Source organism: Myiozetetes cayanensis, unplaced genomic scaffold (assembly GCF_022539395.1).
Source record: "Myiozetetes cayanensis isolate MyiCay16 unplaced genomic scaffold, myiCay2020 scf33, whole genome shotgun sequence".
Lineage (NCBI taxonomy): Eukaryota > Metazoa > Chordata > Aves > Passeriformes > Tyrannidae > Myiozetetes > Myiozetetes cayanensis.
In genome coordinates this window covers 2,305,202-2,325,605 of record NW_026087555.1, presented here as the reverse complement: position 1 = coordinate 2,325,605, position 20,404 = coordinate 2,305,202, and the positions used below count along the sequence as shown (strand labels likewise).

Below are 20,404 nucleotides of genomic sequence, written 5' to 3'. Positions count from 1 at the left end.
TATGATCCAATATAATGTACAACTGACAAATGATAACCTGCCTAACTCTGGGCTTCGTTAAAAATTCTCTTGGCACTTCACAGACAGGTTCACTGAGAAAAGGAAGGCCTTATTTTCTTACAAAACAAAAATTTCCACATAACTTTTCTAATTATGAATACTGATGGAGCAACATCCCCCATGAAGTTAGTGGAAATTTTACTTCTGACTTGGTCAGATTTTCACCCTAGTATCTTCAACTTGTAAGGGTCTGAGGAAGAGCCAAGAATTTTTGATTTATGAAAGAAGCTGAAGGCTTTATAATTTGCACCATAAAGTCATTAAACATTTTAAAGAGTCCTGCATTTAAACAAGCTGATAAATCAGGGAAAGCATCGACCTTTAGAAGAGCACACAGAGGTTTTTGCTTGAAAATAAGAGTTTTTTTAACTGCCTATGTACTCATTCACTTAGTAGGAATTAATGCTGGGATGTCTTTTATATTAGACTAGGCCACAACAAACAAATTAGAGATTTAGTAATGTCAACATTTTTTGTGGGGGATTTTTTTTGTTTGTTTTTGTTTATTCATTTTCAATTGTGAAGATTTTACAAATATGACTTCATTTCATTACAAGTAAGTGTTTCTGTACATGATCAGAGTCTTTCACCATAATCCTCTGAGTTTCACTGACAACCCTTCATCTGTTTTTAAAGTAAACAAATTCTTCAGCTAGGCACTGCTCAACATCTGGCATAATGAAACCTTAATTGTAAGTGAGGCCTCTGGACTCTCCTTTTAAACAAATTATAATATAATTGAGAAAAACATTTCTTTTTTCCAGGTGTTTCTCAAACAATAGAGGACAGTAATACAATTTCTTTAAAATAACAAACATCTTTGTGGAAAATAGGTCCATCTATAAGTTATATTTATACATTGAGTGGTTTCAACTTTTAGCTGAGTTGACACCAAGACTGTGTCTGCCTTTTGTTTACTCAGGAGGATTAGAACAGGAGGATAAATGAGGGGTTCTTGGCTGGTTGAAGATTATAGAAATAACAGAAAGACCTCATAAAAACAGATAGCATCCTGCTTCAGATTTGCAGCTCCAAAAAGCTAAAGTTTGGCAGGCACACACTGTGGTTGAAGCTTCCTTATTTGGGAAGAAAAGAGCAGTAATACTAAAAAGATTGAGAGAAGAAGCAGTATTCTCTGAAAAGACTTAAATTCAGATAAGCTAAAGTAGGCATAGATTAACTGGGCAAGCATCAAACTGATGGTCTGATAACCACTACTTCCAGTGGAAGAGTTTGAACTCCCTAAAATGCATTTCCAATCAATTTTTATTAGATGACAATCTTTAATATCTGAACACAGAGCATTCCAGCTTCCTTCCCCTTTGAACTCTGGAGTGTTCTGGCTGCACACACGCAGGGGATCAGAGACCCTCCTGCTCCCTTTGGTCAACAGCATCTCAGTCAGAAGTCAGGAAGGAAGGCAGTGTCAGCTGCTGATTAATAAGTAGATGCATTTTTCTGAAAATCTCCAGGCTCTAAAACACAACAAGTGTGCAAACAATAAAGGCCAGTGTTCAGTTTGTGTCAGGCTGGAAAGCCACCAGACCTTGGAAGGGACCACTGGAGGTCACCTAATCCAACCTCCCTGCTCAAACATGTTACTCAATATTGTGTCCAGACAGCTTCTGAAGATCTCCAGAGAAGGAGAATCTTGTCATTTAATCAAATCACGTCCTCAGAGAAATCATAGGATTAAAAATGACCTCCAAAAAGCCATCTGGCCTGTTTTTTTACCACAAGTATAACATATATAGCACCAGTTATACCTGTGTCCTTCCTGACAAACAGTTGCTTGATCAGCTCTCAAAGGCCTCCCCATGACAGACAGTTTGCATGGCTGTCTACTCCAGTGATTCACAGTCTAGCTAGGTTTCCAAAAATCCAATCCAAGTTGTCTTTGCTGCAATTTCAACCCGTAGAACTTACGGTCCTATTCACATGCAAATGTGGGGAAAAGTCACCACCTGTCACTGCAGTAGCTTTTTATTAGACAGTGACTACACTGGTGACCCCAATATTCTCTAGACTAAGCAGTTGACTGACTTTTTTTTGTAGCTCCTTGTTTCTAGACTTGTGACCATTTTGTTGACCCCATCTGGGCTCACTTCTCTCTGAGCTGCAAACCCCCAAACCTGACACATCTAGTCAAGATGCTACCACGTTTAGCACTTCTGGGATACCTCTCCTGTCCTGCACAGTCAACTCTTGCTATGATGGCTCTTAATGCAAAGTCCCTTCTTGCAACAACAGTTGCAACAAAATATTATTATGTTAAATAATATTAATACAAACCATCCCTTTTCAGACAAAAGGAACAGTAATTTGTATACAAACATATAGGTGCTGTATTATCACACCAAGAGAAATCCATAGTAAAAATCTTCACTTTTCCATCCCAAGTTTTCTCAGAAGTCACAAGCCACATCTGTTAGCCAGCAACAAGGATCCCCGCCATGGGATCTGACCCAATCTATTCCAGTAGTAGCTCAAGTACTTTAAAAACTATATAGCATTAAAATGCAGACAAGAGTTGCTTTTATATGGAGGCCAACGTTTTGAGGCACAACACATCTTTTACATGATCATATACTTGTAAATAGAACTTTTGTGGGTCAGCTCAGCACTCTACATTTGAAATTGGATTTTGTAAAATTCTTACCAGATTACTGAAAAAAAAAATACAAACCAAGTACATAATTTCTGGTAAGAGTTTGTTAAACATTAAAACCTAACCCCTAATAGAAACTAAAGATACTTCTGGGAATCCTCCCCACTGCAAATATTTCTGTAGCTGTCATAAGAGCCATGGAAATTAGGAAGTTTAAAGAAAAAGATGGTGACTCATATGTAGACTATACTCTGTTGTGCTCAAGAGGATCTGCAGAGATGCCAACACCTTCCAGATCTCAGATACATTGCAAAATATTGCACCATGACAATATAAGTCTTGGCTTCTTATCTCCACATTTGCCTGCTGCAGCCCCATTATCTCTTGTTTGGTGTCTTCAGGAGATATAGGGAGGCTGAAGAGGATCAGCAAAGCTCTGCAAAATCTCTAAAGCTGAGAGACTGGCTAAGGCAGCCCAGATTCTTATAGCAGATTATTCATGTAAGTTTGGCCTGCTGGGACCAGTTTGAACACAAACAAAACATGACCAGGGGTGACTTAAAGCCTGACTACTTTTTTCATATTCACACAGCATTCAAGAAAAGCTAGAACTCAACGGTTCCTTTGAGGAAAATAGGCTATGGAGTATCCCTTTTGGAGTTTATAGTCCTTTTGGTGAAGCTGGACATGCTGATTTAGCTAGTAGAAAGAAGAACCAGTTAAATCTGCCTCTGAATTCCAGTTAATTCAAACCATGGTTTTGGTTCTGCAAAAAAACAGAAAAACCCTCTAAGAGTCATTGCAGAAAACTGAAGAGAAACAAAAGAGAAATTTGGAGCAGATTTTCTCCAGTGTTTCTAACGCATCTGAATTTTTCTCTCATTAAAATGGTGTGTTGCTTAGAGAAACAGGAATATATATCTGAATTTTTATAAGTAACTTTAAGGAAAAAGAAAGGCTGACTGAATGTCTTCACAAGGTTAAAATTCAGTTGTGTACCCTTGACCTAAGTTACTGTACTCTAAAACTTGAGATCAAAAAGTATTTAGAATGATAAAAGCAGAAGACTAGAAAGAATAGTAAGGATTACAGCTCATGATAAAGGATATAGTAATGTGCCAAGTAAAGAATACAGTAATGCATCAAATGGAGGAGTCCAGGCCCCAAAGAGCCTGGAAGCAATTATTAAAGCTGAAGAACTGTGGTTTTAATGAATGTGAAACATTATTATATGTCAAAAAGATCCAAGCCCATAATTTAAGGATATTAATTAAATCAATCATTTGATTAGAATTGCTTTAAGCAAAAAACTTAAATAGGAAATAGTTGAAAAAAACAGATGTCAATTAAAACAAACAAACAAACAAACAGAAAAGTGAGAAAGAAAAGAAGAATTTTCACTGTGAAACATGCCTTACTACCAAATAAAATAGTAGAGGTCTGGAGAAGCTCCCAGTAGTGAGTTACATCATTTACTGCAATGCTTGACTAAATTTCAAATGGACTTGGAGTGCAGAATGTTCCTTGTATAACACTAGCAAGCCAATGGTGGGCTCCAAATAAAAGGAAAGGATTCATCGTTTACCATCCCCTTCTGCAGCCTTCTTTTCGTAAAAAGAAAAGGCTGTTTCAATTAGAGCTGTGCAGATTCTATGAGCTGAGTTTGGTTCAAAGTGGTTTTTATGCAATGCCAGCATCCCCAGGGATGAGCTTCCCTGCAGGCCAAGCTGTCCCAGTGCTAGGACAAATTTGTTTGGGTCAAGCTCTGCTTGCCATCTCCCCTGAGCTCAGAAGAGTACTGGTTCTCAGCGAGGGGCCTGATGTGACTTCTTTGCAGTGAGTTAAACTCCGCTGCCTCCTACCCTTTGGACTGGATCTTGAGCTCCCCCGTTGGCAGCTCTTCTCACCCCTCTCCCGGTGGGGCCCTGCAGATCCACTACATGTGTTTGGGTCTGGAGTTAACCACACATTTGTCTTCTACCTTCTCCTTTTCCAGCCACGCTAATGCTAGAGATCCCTGTGCAACTGTCACCCCTGCAGGGTGTTCCTTAATAGAGAAGTTAAAGGGATTCTAATATGTATGTCCAGCCTGTTTAGAAAAGCATATATAACACTCCAAAGCTTTGTGCACTTAATGGTATCTCCTACAGCCCTGACAAACCAGCTGCCTCAGGCATGCAGTGGGTTTGGAAGGAGTCTGCAAACTGGAAGTGAACACATACAGACTTGAAGTCATAACACTGTGCACTGTTAAGAACCATCTTTGGAATTAGTTCAATACACTTGTCTCAGCCTACGAGCTAAGACGTGACACCAATAATATATTGTGTTTCCTAACAGCTAGAAAATACAAAATACTTTCAACAAATTGATTTAATGTCCAAGTCTTACTTATAATGAAGAACAGTATTCTGTAGCTGAATGGTAAAAAACAAATAGGATGCAGCTTAGGCTGCAAATGTCTGTAAATGGCTAAGTATGCAGAGAACAATAACATAATAATTCTGCCCATTGCTGCTTAAATAAAATAAACATAGCTTAAGAAAAAACATGAAATAGCAACCTCTTGGGGAACTCACAGCTCTTGAGTAGGCACTGACCATTTACTGTTTGATGCTGTGAATAACAGAGGCATCCCTAGACAGTATCTCCAAAAAAATCAAACTATTTTGCTATAAGTATGTCAAACTGTAAACATGAGAGTGTGAGTATTATGTCATGCCTATTAGATTACGTCAGGCTCTGACAACTAATGTTAATAGGCTGCAAGAGCCAACATTGTTTATGTTTTTGTATATAATATCCTTCCCACCAAACCCAAACTTTTTTCACTTTCTATTGTTAACAAGCTAAAGTATTTTGCAAGCTTTTGCCCAGCACCAAAGCTCAAACCAGTGCATTCAAAGGTACATTCTGTTGCATAACACTACTGAGGTTGTTTTCTTTTTTCACTTATTTTCGGATCTCATAGCCCAGTCCTAGATTTAGGCTAAATCTTTCAGTCTTAAAACTTCCTCTGACCTTTGCCTGAGAATGTCCAACATTATTTTCATCAAGTATTTGAAATTGTTTCCAAAGGATGCGTAAAAGGCACCCTTCTTAGAAATGAGTGATGTGCCTAAAACAATTACTTCCCCTGCCACATCCCACAGAAAGATGCTGGTGACATCTCAGAAAAAAAGAGATGGCCCTAACTACAGGAAGGAGTTGGACTCACACCACTGCTGGGGCAGCAGCTGTGCGTGCTGCACTCAGGAGTGCCAAGTCCCCTCTCCCCCCTTCTAAAATAAAAAATAGTTCAAAGACAGTTTCTAAAAATAATTTTCCCTGTCTAAAGGATTAAACCAGATGCTGGTAAATAGTAGATCTACAATCACCTATGTGTCTTTATACAAAGATGTTACGATCCTGTTGCCTAAAAGATTGCAGAGAAAAAAACTCCAAGTCAATCAGTACAGGAGAGAAGATAAGGAGAGCAGAAGCTTTAATAAGCCTCCAGGACCCAGGAATACAAACTGCCACGTATGCATTCAAACACAGGTTCTGTGATTTTATAATGATGTCTATCCAAGCCCAATTTGTCCACCCCTCGACACGTCCCCTTGGGAATTGAGTCTGGGGGAGATTGGGAGCCCTCTTTCATCATCCTCATCATCTTCTCATCACACTGAGTCCTTGGAGGCCTTCCAAAGTTCCAGGCTTGAAGATCATTGTGTCTATGTGACATCTCCTGGTCCAGGCCTCAGGATGCTTTCCCACCATTCTACCTTGAAAACACGTTAGAGGGATTGATAGGAAATGGGGCAGCTGGCTTGGCTATGTGTAAACATTAGGCTACAGCATGTGGGAAAGTACTGCTACATTAAAATCTACCTTCACTACAAAACTACTTCTAAAATCTACAAAAATTAAAGAAATCAAAAACTCTAAGGCATCAATCCTTTCTGATTAGAGGACCCCAAACAAATTTTCTCTGTATAATTTTTGCCTCATAAGGAGAGTAGGACTGATAGGTAGAGTGGCAAAATGAGATAGCAAGGGCAGTTCTGAATTTCAAATGTCTGAACTTTTGAGGGCTCAGTTTGCAAAAAAAAAAAAAAAAAAAAAGTAGTTTTAAAAAGAAATACCCCACACTGCCGTTATAGTATAGTTTATAGTATAATTTTGGTAAATCAGTGCTACTCTATTAGTGCAATACTCAGTGCTAAGGAAGGCATGACTGTACACAATTAATGACCTAGACTGATATTTATATGACCCCATGACTGAACTGATGTAGCATTATCCTGATGTAGATGTTATTTTCCCCCAAACATGGGTCTTACTACTTAAAACAATGGATGGCAATGCCCAAGGATTGGCAGCATGGGGCAGCTTTGTTAACAGTGCTTGCAAAACTCCTTGCAGAGGACATAGGAAACATTCACAAATAAGATTTCTACAGTTCTTTTGTAAATCTTCTGCAGATGTAGAAACATGCTAATTTACCCTTCTTGTTTATTTAGCTTTGGTTTCAGCAGGCATGATGGAAACTCCAGAACTCATTCTGTGTGTATCAGCTGGAAGTCAGATATACCTTGAACACCAAATGGGAAATTAGCACGAAACTCTTTCCTCAAAAAACCCTTCCTGTTTGCCTCAATACTTCATTCCAACCAGAACTAGGAGGTCAGAAACAAAAGGGGTCCATTGCAGGGCACACACAGAGACAGAGGAAAGAGATTATTGTTTAAAAAAGGAGTTATTAAAATGAGAAAGGAGCAACATGTTTACAGAGTGAATGACAACATAAGCCTATTTCCATTCTAGCAAAACACTGCAGAAAAACTATTAAATAGATACACTGAACCTCAAAGAAAAACAGTGATTAAAACATCAAGGGAAATCATTTATGTCAGAGTTTTGCAAAGAAAAATTATTCTGAAGAAAGAGAGCTGAACTGCAAGAAAAGCAAAGAGTTTTAAGAACGACACTTAAATTTGCTTGATCCCAACTCTTCTTGATTATATTCAGAATTAAAGGAAAATCACAATCCATACTTCCCCAAACTAAAGACAGTTGAAAGTAATCCCATTCCCCATCTTTGGAAAATGACCAAGTCTTTCCCTTTAAAGGAGTAAAGGCATTTACAAAGAGAGAGTCTTTCTTGCACCAAAGTCCTAATTGAAAGAACATGGCATGACCTGAAGCAAAATGTTAATTGAAACCACTCTGCATTTCTTTTCCAACCAAAGTCCTTTTGTGTGACTTTTACAGATGAATTTGACACACTCCCTTCCCTTGCCTGGAAAGTTCTGGGGTTTTTTGTTTATACTGTACAAAGCATGAAATTATTGTTCTTAATGCTTTGTTCTTTCCAACTGCATGAAACGTAGCAACATTTTGAAACATATTTGTTAGATGAAGAAGGCCAGAGCTGACATATGAAAAACATATGAATACGTCCATTTGCATGCACAAAACCCACCCCAATATACATGAAAACCAGCACTGTAGTGGCTAATTGATTTTTTGCCCTCAAAGCACCTAGACTATTAATTAATACAACACACTTCCGTGTTTCTGAGGGAAAATCAGATGCAGAAGCAGTACCGGTATAAACCCCTCCATCCTCATGCAACACAAATACACAGCTCTAATTGCAACCACAAGAAAGGTCACTTTATTTTGCAAGAAAATTCACTCTAAATTTGCTTGTGTAATACTATTCCTCTCTCTCTTAGGCTACATAGCCCCTTTTCTCTCCTTTTCAATTAAAAAGTAGGATTTTCCTACCCCATCTGGCAATACCACCAAAAATGAAGTCCATTCTAATCCTGTATTCTTCTAAATTCTCAGGTTCTAGCAGAAGTTTACCATTGTTTAGAGCACAGAACATTATCCCTTCACTTTCTGCCATCCAGAAATCTTTCCTGTGTATAATTTCAAGGGCACTTTTTAACAAGTCAGCAGTAAAATCATCTAAATTGCATAAAGTGCAAAGAGATCTTTTTTTTCCTTCAAAAGCAACAATTTAACGAGACTTGGAGAGACCATTTTATACTCAGTAAAACTTCTATTTCCTTTTTATACATTACTCACAAAAACAAATACAGACTGAAAAGGCCAAGGGATTGAAGAATTAAACACAATTTTTCAGAAATATAAGAAAAACAACAATAAAAAAACCCCTGAAAAATATTTGAGGAGGAAGGAGTATGCTCTTACACAATCTTATTAAATGTACTGAGTTATCAAAGGTAATTATAAATATAAATTACATACCAGGGAGAAAAATCCGATGGGTGAAGAAAAAGGTTACACCATGTTCTTCTTCCCCTGCAGGAGGAGGGGAAAAAAATGAAGTGCTTCTCCCAGGGTACATCCTGAGCTCAGGTGACTGCACTTACCTCCCATCAGTGCCTTCAGCTGAGCTGGGGAATGCAGCAGTGTAAATAAGAATCTAGCAGTAAATAAAATCATCTTCTGTGGAGAAAAAAAGAGGGGGTTGGAGAAGGGTCAAGGAATTGTTGTCTAGTAAAGTCTTTGCTCAGAGAGTTTAGCTAATGGATTATCTTTAAAACACGTGTATATACTTAATTAGCTTTTAAATAAGTAAAAGCTACAAAATCCTTATTGTGCTTACACTGCGGGACTGAAAATTGCACTAGTTTTCATATTTTGAATAAAATTACATGAACTGTTACCTCTCAGGAATTAATTTCTGGGACATAATCGAAATAAGTGAAAGTGGAGAAAATAACTAACTCCCTTGTGAATGTTTTGTCAGACTAGTCACTGTGAGTTCTGGCTCATCTGTAGTTTACAGGCAAAAAGAATCCAGGGTCAAACATTTTCTTGGGATATCTTCTGTTTTAAATTTCAGTTCAGAGAAATGAACAGAAGTTTAATTGAACACGTGCCTTCTAATTTCTGCCTTTGCAACAATTCCAGAATCAGTCATAACAATTCCCGATCAAACAGCATTCTAAAGTACAGGTATGTACGCAAACAGTTGAGAGGTTAGTTAAAACTGGAAGCAATTTTAATTTTACAAATGACATAAGAAAATCAGTAATTTAGAAAGAGATATGAAAACTTGTAAATTTTTTTTCTTCGGACTGAATAATTTTCAAGACCTGAACAGAATTCCATATTTCCTTTCTGTTATTCCTTTCTTAAGTATTCTACATATATTTTAATTAAGTTACCATTAGTCTCATTAAATTATGCTTTATCCTTAGGCAAAATTTTTGGAGGTTGAATTTTTGGAGGTAACTAGTGTACAGAACACCTGTTGTAGTCATGAGTGAAACGTTCCACCTGAATCTCTGATAAGGCTAATTGATTTTTGGCCAGAATTACGGTAACTATTAGGAAAGCATTTTTTATGTCAGTTATTCTACTCAGAGTGATCAAAAATGGTGAGAGTCCCTGCTCAGGACACCTTTTGACATTTTACATCCTAGAAAGCAAAAGCTTCATTGAAAATAGGAGCACTAGAAAGCTGCTTGTGACTGAACTTCACGTGCATTTTACTCAGTTAACTATTGCAACAGCTTCTTCCCTGTGCCATCATTCACAATATGTAGTACCAGGTCAATTCTTTGCCTGTCTCCCTGCCTTTTTCCTTACAAGGAAAGAGGCAGCTTGTCCTGCAGTTGATTTCTTCCTCCCCCACACCACATTGCCAAGAGGCAAAAACATAGTGAGAAAGTATAAAGATAAAAATTATTTAAAAGTGAGATACTGTTACAAGAAACATAAATACAATTTATATCCTAAACTATCAGTATTTCCATCTAACATCAAATTACAACAGTCAAAATTTTTAATCAACAGATCTGAAAATTGTGCCATTTTTCCACAATTTATTACAACTAATAATTTCTAAACAACACAGGGATTTTTTTTTTTTTTTTTTTTTGGTTGTTGTGAACATATGAGACTCCTGGAAAAATACTTTAATTTTCAGAAAGAAAATTTACCTTATAACATTAAAGAGTTCATGTTACTTTGGGGGCATGAGTCAAGACAATATGACACAGAGTGATTTATATGCTATATGGAAGGTTATATAGAGGAATAAACAAGTAATCCAAACAGTTACACTCAATAAATGTAAGTGTGCAATAGACATGACAGACTGTACAGGAGAGTAACCCAGGGGTCAGCAAACAGCTCCCTGGAAGACCTTTAAATCCTGTTAAATATCTCAGCTGAGCTCTGTCTGGAGCTTGGGAAACTTTAAAATGGTCTTCTCCCTTCCTTCCTAAAACCCCTGAACATTAATGCCATGCAAGTACAAAAGCATCCTGGGCTCCAAAAAATGTTGTCTGTAACATCTGAAGATGATCATATGAATGGAGATACTATTTCAGCTCAAGAGTCCACCTCAGCCACTACAATCTCTCAGCCTCCAAGCAGAAGCCATTTAGGGCATTTTCTGAGCTTCCTGTGGTTTGTTTGCCTTCTCCGTTACCCCAATAGGTGTCTCTTCCAACTACCTCTTCAGTTTCCCTTTAAATCCGTGTTGTGGAAGTAAAAGGTACACAGTTTTTTACAAAGAGTCCCACAGGTCTGCAAGCTTCTTGTTTTATCCAGTCAAGCATTTGTACAAAGTACAGAAATCTCTTTAATGTGGGGCTCAATATAGTACCTTGTCTCTAGGGCTGAAAGGCCAACAATAACTGAGGAGAGTGTCTTTACCTTCACCTTATAAACATCAATCGGAGCCCCTGGTGGTCTAGTGGTAAAGGCGCCGCGCTATCACCGCGGAGACCCGGGTTCGATTCCCGCTCAGGGCCACTCCCGGGCAGGTGGGGCTCGTTAGCCCTTAAAGGCAACCCACCTACGTCCTGAGGACCTCGCTGCCACCGTCCAAGCTCGCTTGGCCCCGGCAGATGAACCTTAGGATTAAAGGGTGGGCTCAGTTCCGCGCACACTGTGTCTCACCTAAAAAATCCAATGCGCAGGCTGGAAGGTGTAAAGACCTTCCCCGGATCTTCGCTCGCGAAGACTGGCCATTATAAACATCAATGACTTAAAAATCTGTTCCTTCTTTCATGCTCTAATTGTCCCCTTTCAGTTGTGCTCTTCCACCCATTTCCTCTGTTGTGACACCACACCTTCAAACTCAACAAAAAATTAATCCAGCCCATCCTCTTCACTCTTGTCACAAAGTCACTTTAAAATTCACTTTTGTCTTAAATCTTTGAGGTTGCTTTTTTTCCTTTTTCTTTCTTCTTCCCTCCAAATCCCACATTTGGATCATTTCCAAATCCTGATGCTTTTTCCTCCAAAAAGCTCCAGACCTCTATACCCTGTATCACAGTAAGTAAAACTTGATATCCAAAGTGCCATGAATATCCAGCTTCACTGATGCAAACTAGTCTTGTCTGCCTTCCTTATCATCAATGCTGCTTGGTCCAGCACTGACAAAATAGAGCCACAAAGATGCTAGGAAGGGGGAACAGATAAACCACAGGAGCCACAGGGAAATTTGGAAGTCAAACATAAAGAAAAATCCTATTCAGCCCAGATGCCCTGGGCTCTAGAGTATGGCCAGCACAGATGGAGTCTCTGGGGACTGTTGCTGCCAAGCTCCCGAAGAGACTATGCAGTAGGAAATTTTCAGAGGCTTGTGATACAGCCAGATTTAAGCAGATTCCTGACCACAGGCTCTCCAGCTTTCCAAAAAGATGGTTGTAAGATTTCTTTACCCTTGTGTACACTATGTTTTACCCTACATTTGTTCTTTGCCTGCTGAAACTTTCCCCAAAAAATCAGCTTAAGGCTCATTGTAGATACAGGGAATTCTGATCCAAGTTTTTCAAGTTATACACTAACATAAAAAACCCCTTAAACTATCATCCACTATCATAAAGGAATGTATTAGATAACTTTGATGACAGCCATCTTTGCCAGCTTCACCTTTAAATTTTAACAGTAAAATAATCTTATCTTTTATTTTCTCAAGCAAAGGACCATTTTTTTTGGTGTTGTGTGACATTCGGCAAATGATTCACACTGGTACTTCCAGATTAGCTGTAAGCCAAGGTTTCAATGCAAATCTTTTCTGATCTCCTATTGCTAGACAGTTTCTAAACTAAAACAAAATCAGCACCTTTATTGTAAGTGTATTTTTAACTGAGCCTCATTGGTTGCACTCAGTTACTGAGAGCCCACAGAATCACATGGTTTGGGTTGGAAGGGACCTTTAGAAAACCTCTAGTGCAACCCCTCTGCTATGTGCAGGGGCATCTTTAACTAGATTATGTTGTCCAGAGCCCTGTCCAGCCTAACTATGAATGTTTCCAGGGACAGGACACCTACCACCCCTCCAGGCAATATGTGCCAGTGTTTCACCACACTTGTCATAAAAAATTTCTTCCATCTTTATATCCTTACAAGAGTCTTAAGCTTTTAGTTTAAAACCATTACCCTTTATCCTATCACAACAGACCCTGCTAAACAGTTCTCCCCATTTTTCTTATAAGCCCCCCTTAAGTAAGCCACAAGAAGGTCTCACCAGAGCCTTCTCTCCTCCAGGCTGAGCAACCCCAGCTCTCCCTTCCCGTCTTCACAGGAGAGGTGCTCCAGCCCTCTGATCATTTCTGTGGCCCTGCGCCTTCTCGACCACTTCAACAGGTCCATGACCATCCTGTGCTGGGGACCCCAGAGCTGGATGCAGCACTCCAGGTGGGGTCTCACCAGCACAGAGTAGAGGGACAGAATCACCTCCCTCACCTTTCTGACCATGCTGCTGTGGATGCAGCCCAGGATACAATTGGCTTTCTGACCCACAAGTGCTCGTTGCTGGGTCATATTCAGCCTCTCATGTATGAGCATCCCTAAGTCCTTCCCTACAGGGCTTCTTTCAATCCCTTCATTCCCCAGCCTGTGTTGATATTGGGGATTGCCCCGACTCAGGTGCAGCACCTTGCACTTGGTCTTGACAAAATTCATGAGATCCTCATGGACCCACTTCTTGAGCATTTCCATGTCCCTCTGGATGCCATCCCATTCTTCATGTGTGTCAACAGCACCACTCAGCTTGGTGTAAACTTGCTGAGGGGCACTCAATCCCTTTGTCTATGTCATTGATGAAGATATTAATTAGCATTGATTCCAAGAGATATCTGAGGGACAGCACGTGACAGTGACGTCCATCAAGACTGGACTGTTGATGATCTGGATGCAACAATACAATTAATTCCTCATCTACCAAACAGTTCCTCCATCAATCCTTAGAATATTATAGTTCAGTAGTACCTGGTTTCTTCTAGCTTCCATAGGAAAACATGAACTCAAGAAATTTTAGACATTAAGAGAAGATTTAAAGGTACTTTGTTTAGGTTTTTTCCTTCCCTTTGCAACAGATTGGAGGGGTGTGAAGAAATTCTCTTGGACACTGAGTGTAATTATAACTAATCATTTCCTTCTTTTTCCTTGGAGCAACATACATTGACTTCTCTTCATTTTAAGGTAGTTGGCTGACACAACTCAAATGTAATTACTCTTTCTGCCTGATAAACTCCAGTCTGTGAGCAAATATGTCTCATTTTTAAGTTTGGCTAGACAGCAGCAGTGTAATAAAGACCTTTCCACCCCTGGTGCAGCCTGTAGCTTTTGAAATCTTTCCTAGAAGACAAAGCAGCCTCCTCTACCATAGAACTTTCTCATAACAACCTTATTAAGTGAAAACTTAATGCCTAAAAAAGCTGTAAACTAATAAACTGAGTGCCAATTATAATGAATTCTCCTGTCAGAATTGCTTGACATGCAGCTAGAGGAGGTAAACAGCAATGTTGATGGTGACTTTCAAAATCAGGTTTACTAGGCAAGGATGAGAATTGACACAGACATTCTAAATACTCAGTTGTTTTTCTCCCATCAAGTAAAAATTTCCAGTTTCTGAATGGTTGTAGTAGTTCAATTTGTATAATCACTTGCTATAAATATCCAGACAGTAAATTCTGACAGGGTTGCTTGTGCTGTATAAATTCAAACTGTGGCTTACTCTGCACTACGTCCCTGCCCAGACTAAAACTAACACAGCAGTATTAAAGAAGAGCAGAATTCTTTTATTTTTAAATTCTCAACAGCATCTCCAAATAGGAATTTCCATACACAAATTCATCTTTGTATAGCCCTTAGCAATGAGCAAAATATGGAGCTTTGAAGTGTTGGGGACTTCCAATGCACCTCAAAAATACTCAGAGTGTCTTCCAGAAGAAGGAGGCCAAGCAAAGACAAGGGGCTTTTCTAGTCAGTCACGTTTCAAAGCTGTTAGGAGGCAATTAAAATATTCTGATCATAGGCTGCCAAAGGACAAGCACTAACAGTTCTAACTCTCTTAGGAAAATACGTCAGAAGCAGCAGATTTCTCAGACATGAGGCCAAGAGCAGCATTTGACATATACACTCAGTCTGCAGGAGTCAGAGGAAGGGAAATGTGAGAAAGAGTTTATGCCCTTTAAAACCAGCAACACAGCCATGGTTTTCCTTGTGAGAGTTTTAACCCACAAACCCCAGTAACTGTTCGGCTCTTTCTTGTTCAGGCTGAGAGGGGTATCAGGCAGGTATCAAGCACATGCCAACCGCAGTTTCTTCCAGCAAGGGTTAGAAGTGATCAGCACATCTCTATTAGTACAGATTTTGAGGTAAAACCCCAAAGCAGAAAAAAAAGTGGTGGTAGCATAAAAAAAAAGGGAAAATTTGAATGGCACATAAATTACCCCTCCAATACAGAAGAAAAAGAATAAAACTGGCAAAAGCATTTCAAATAAAATTAGCAACAGAAAATGAAGCAAACATTGCACTTTAACTTCAGTGTTCAGCAGGAGCCCAGTTTTGAGTTGGGCCTATGCTCTACATTCCATTTTTTTTCTTTAGTGAGTGAATTCTGCATCACTTTTTCTAGGGAATTTTAAGCAGGAGTGCAATGGATTAAGGATTAGGTTCTGTTACACCAGTGAAAGGTGGGCTATTGGCACTGGTTGGTTCAGCTTTCATGTACTCCAAATCATATTTAGCATAAAAGCACCATGATCTGTACTGGGATATACCAAAGAAGTAGTAGATGCCATGGGTACAGCTGTTACGATGTGCTTACAAGGAAAGATAAAACACTGATATTTAATTATAGTGCTTTGAATCAAGGCTGGCTTGCTGATAGTGAGAATACAAACCACACCCTAATACATCACAAAACGCACTGGTTGACATTCAGGGTTGTTATTTCATTGGGGTTTTTTTAACTAACCTGAACAACATGTCAGAGAATTCTCCAGTTAACTGCTTAACTAGGCATCGTTCAGAAGAAGTTGTACACCACCACACACAGAATTTGCCTTCATTGCTTATTTAAAACAGGAACTCAGAAGAAATTGCACAATGCTTTTAATCAGTCAAGATCCACCTCTGAGAGAGTACCATGGAAATAGAAGAAGGCAAAATAGAGTATACTTACATATATCACATGAAATCAGGCTGTGTTCAGCATGCAGTGTACACATATGCATGGGATGTCAGCTGAGTTACATTTTCCTCAAGGTGATATTGGTGCTTGTCTTTCCAAATTTGATAAAAGTGACAAATGCTCTCATATAAGAAGAATCTCTCATCATCTTGTCAGGCAGAGTGAAGGTAAACTGCACCTTCAAGTGATGAGGTGGTTTTGGAGCTGTTAAAAGCCACAAAGTGGCTCTGCAGCAATGTGCCATCCATAACAGATGAACTCAGCCAAGGCTGCCTTCCTTGGGTCTGGTGAAAGCTCCAACTCCCGACCCTCCCAGTCCCATTCAGACCCAGCCCTGGATGAACTCTGGGCTTGGATTTTTTTGAGCGTACCTCTTATATTTTTTTGGGAACTGTAACTATCACTTTAGCCAGGCTCACTGCTGCTTGTTTTCTCATTAAACAACTAACTAATATCCTTTTTTACCCAGAGTATTCCCAAACCTAAGAGTGATCAATGCTTTCTTGGTGTCAGCTTTCCCTGCAGCTTCTCCATAATGATATTGTCTTTCCTAGTGATAGTGGTAAACTTAAAAGGAAAAAATACACTCCTTATACAACACCTGATCTACCTTGGATTTTAATTTTTTCCCCAGCAGAAGACTGGCATGTGTCATGGGCATGCTTACAGAGTGCCACAGCAGATAAGAAAGTAAAATTATTGTGAAACATATTTATGAAAGAAAAATAATCTAAAATGCAATCAATTTGAATAGAGATCTGAAGAGATGCTATTACTGGTCTTGGCTTCAGTTTTTTAACCTTACTGTTCTGAAACAAAACATGAAAGTCAAGCAAAGTGTCAAACCATGGACTCAATGGGAATTCCAAATATTATAGTGCCTCAATCCTTTATGGAAAGGAGGAGAATTCATATTACAAAACTTCATGCTATTTTTGGAAGTATCTAAAAGCAGCTAAGGTTCAGATTTTTTAAGGGAAATTGGATATATAAAAATATATATAGTGGTGGATGGCAGAAACCTTTACTGATAGACAATCCTGATTCCAGGGTTTTCACCTGTTGGCTCGGTCTTGTCAAAAACATGTTAAACGTTGTGTTCTCTAACTTTTAAGAAATACAAGACTATACAAAATATCTTTGTGCTCCTAAACCATTTGAGAAATAAAAACTGAGGACACAAGAACAACGTAAATTTTATCTGTAATGAAAGATGAGATGCCTTTTTTTTTTTTTGGTGAAGTATATACTTGGGGTCTTTTCTGGTTTTTGTAGTTTTAGCAAGATTTTCTTTTTCTGATACTGATAAGATACACACTACTAAGAAAAACAATAGGGCTACACACAGAAGCAGATACACCAATTAAACTCCATGTGACCACATAGAGAAAAAAAATGAAAGTGCAGAACAGGTCACTTGCTCCATATAGTTATCTAATTCATTTCAACTGAAAATATTTTTGCATATATGCACTCTGAAAAACTATATCAATAAATTTCTAAAATAGCCTTGTAGAATTCTCTTTAAACATCCTGGCACATATGTGTTCATCCTAATTCATTGAGGAATTTTATTATGATAAGCTCTTTTATTTCTGAATATGTACACTGTGCTTCAGTGTCACAGTGTTAATTCCTTTCATCATATCTTGTTTTCCTGAGTTCTAACACTGGAAAAAGATTTTTGGTTTAAAAAAAAAATTATAAAATGAAGCATGTGATTTTTAAAATAAACTGTCCTTTGAATAACGCATGTTCAATTAGCATACCCTAAGTTAAAGCACACGCTTTAAGAATGTTGAATTAAAGTCTTGAGACATCTCTACTTGAATTTGCCTCTGTACCTCAGATGGTCTTAGTTAATACAATATTTGTTGATGCGTAAGACCTTAAATTATTTTGTTAACCAGCAAAAGGAAAAAAAAAAAAAAAAGGACATTCTATTGTGCACTTGCAAATGTCAGCTTTTGAAATAAAACCCATATTTCTAAATTTCAGCTTGTTTTTCAAAACTCCAGTTTGAGAACGATGAAATGATCCTACTTGAAGATTTATAAGAGCAGCTGTGTGAGTTACAAAAGCACAGAGGTGTCATTTGGAGTACGTGAAGTCCATATCTTTGCCTCAACTTTTGCCTTCAAAACAGCTGAGCAGAATTTGCTTAATATTTCTGAAGACTGGACATTGTGGTTGATGTCAGGCATAGAAAGTGTCAAGCAAAAATCTATCTCCGAAAGTTCTGGTATACCACTAAGCATGACTAAGGTAGAAAGGCTACAATGTTCATGGCAAACTGATAATGCAGCTGGATTTTAATGGAAATTTCAAAGGTACAAATTACATAATATCATACAGAAACATAATTTGCTATCCCCTGACTCCACTAGCTGGAAGGAGTCATGTTACACTAGTTTCTCCTCTTTTTTTTTTTTTCACCAGAGCAATATCAAATCATTTTTGCATCATTCTTACACCAGGACAAACAAAAAAAAGCATTAATTGTGTTCTCCCATTTGGCAATATTTGGTGTAATTTCAGGTGCTTCATGAGATTGCATATTCATGAAGACTTACAGTTTTCAGCATTTGTACCCCATCCTAGATATACCTTCCCATTTATTCCACAAAACACCTTTTTTCCTGCAATGCATTCTGACCTTCTCACATGTCAAGGGGCATATCACACTGTAAAAGAAAAGTTATTTGAAATCAACAATGAATCAATTTCTAGTTGATATATAAAAGCATTAAACCAAAGAACCACCATGGCAAAGAAAAATGTGAGTGGATGGTATAAAAAGCAACCAAACAGTTAAGTTCTGGGGTCTGGACCAGTAGGTAGGAAGGAAATAAAAGAAGGGACTAAAAGGTGCAGTGTCCATGTTCATGGCTGATGTGAAAGGAAACAGGCCCAAAAAGAAATAATGATAAATCCAGGTCATCCCTTATGGTAGCATGGAGAATTTTGCTTTTTATTATCCAACTGATTTTGGGAATCAATGAAAATATCCCCATGAATACAGAAATGAGCTCTAGCTTATGTGACTTTCCAGCTCTCTTACTGTTAATGAAGTAAATATGGTAATTGGACATCGACACTTTTTTTGTATTAAGCACTTGTTCTTTAAAATACTTTCACACTGGAGAGTTGCAAATGTCATACAGTAATTGATTCAGCAAATGCAGCCTTTTATCCTGTGAGTAGCATAAACCATTACTGATTTTCTTAATTCTGTAACAATTACTTTCACAATGATGCTTACTAACACTCAACTTATAATTTAGAAACAAATGAACAAGAGGCTTTCAGATTTGTGCTACATTGGTTGGATTGATGCAGACCACATGGTAATGTTATGATTTACTAATTAAATTCCTAACTCTTATAGCCATATTTCTCATAGAAATATACTAGTATTTTTATTGGTGAATTCCAAATTAATTTTCCGCCATAATTCACTGAACCTATAGTTTATTTGTCCCATGGAAGTTTCTTCCAGTAAGTGTCTAGACAGTTTCAGAAAAGCACAAGAAAAGTAGAGGGAGTGGAGACACAGCTCATCAGCATTTGGTTCTTTACTTCAGGGAGCCTTTCAGAAATACTTTCTGCCTGTAATCAGAGCTGCCAACTCTCATGTTTCCATGCAGGTTTATAAAATTCTTCCCACAAACCCCACAGCTTTTGCAGTCAAATGCATAACCAGGAAGGTCCTCTTTCATTTGAAATGAAAGTTCTCTTCAGCAAGCTGAAGTTTGAAACCAGAAGACAAGCAAGAATAAGACAAACTGAAGACTTTAACTAAAAGGGGTAAAGATGTTTTACACTTCTGCAACATTGTAGTTGTCACAGCTGTGATTTGGATACCATATCAAAAGTATGTAAGTACTGCATAGAACCAGATGCAGCTGCAGTAGAAACAGGAATGAACTAAAAATTCTACATATTATTTATATTTATGTCACACACTAAATACTGTTGAATTGTGAGAGTCATGGGTGGTAAATGAGAAAACCACATGATAATGAAAAAAAAAAAGGGAATAAGATGTACAAGATGAACAAACTGCATGGATTTATGAGAACATAGAGACCATTTCTCCAAAGTTAGATGAGCAAGTTCTAGCAGCTTACAGTCATCCTCAGGAACTGGCACTTAAATAGCAAAAACTTCCAGGTCTTCTAGATTTTGACCATAAGAAACACATACTTTTACCCAAGAAACAATTAACTGAAACGCAAATATGTTTGTCTTCTCTATAAGCCATGCCTGCTTTT

General features: G+C 38.2%; 1 protein-coding gene across 1 annotated transcript in view; it reads right to left on the bottom strand.

Moving 5' to 3' along the window:
* The window catches only part of TTC29 (tetratricopeptide repeat domain 29), a 383,434-nt gene that overhangs the window by 242,535 nt on the left and 120,495 nt on the right, over positions 1 to 20,404 (bottom strand). The window contains exon 3 of the mRNA XM_050327269.1: positions 9,058 to 9,133. The gene's annotated coding sequence lies outside the window, so the exon portion shown is untranslated. The remainder of the gene's footprint in view (positions 1 to 9,057; positions 9,134 to 20,404) is intronic.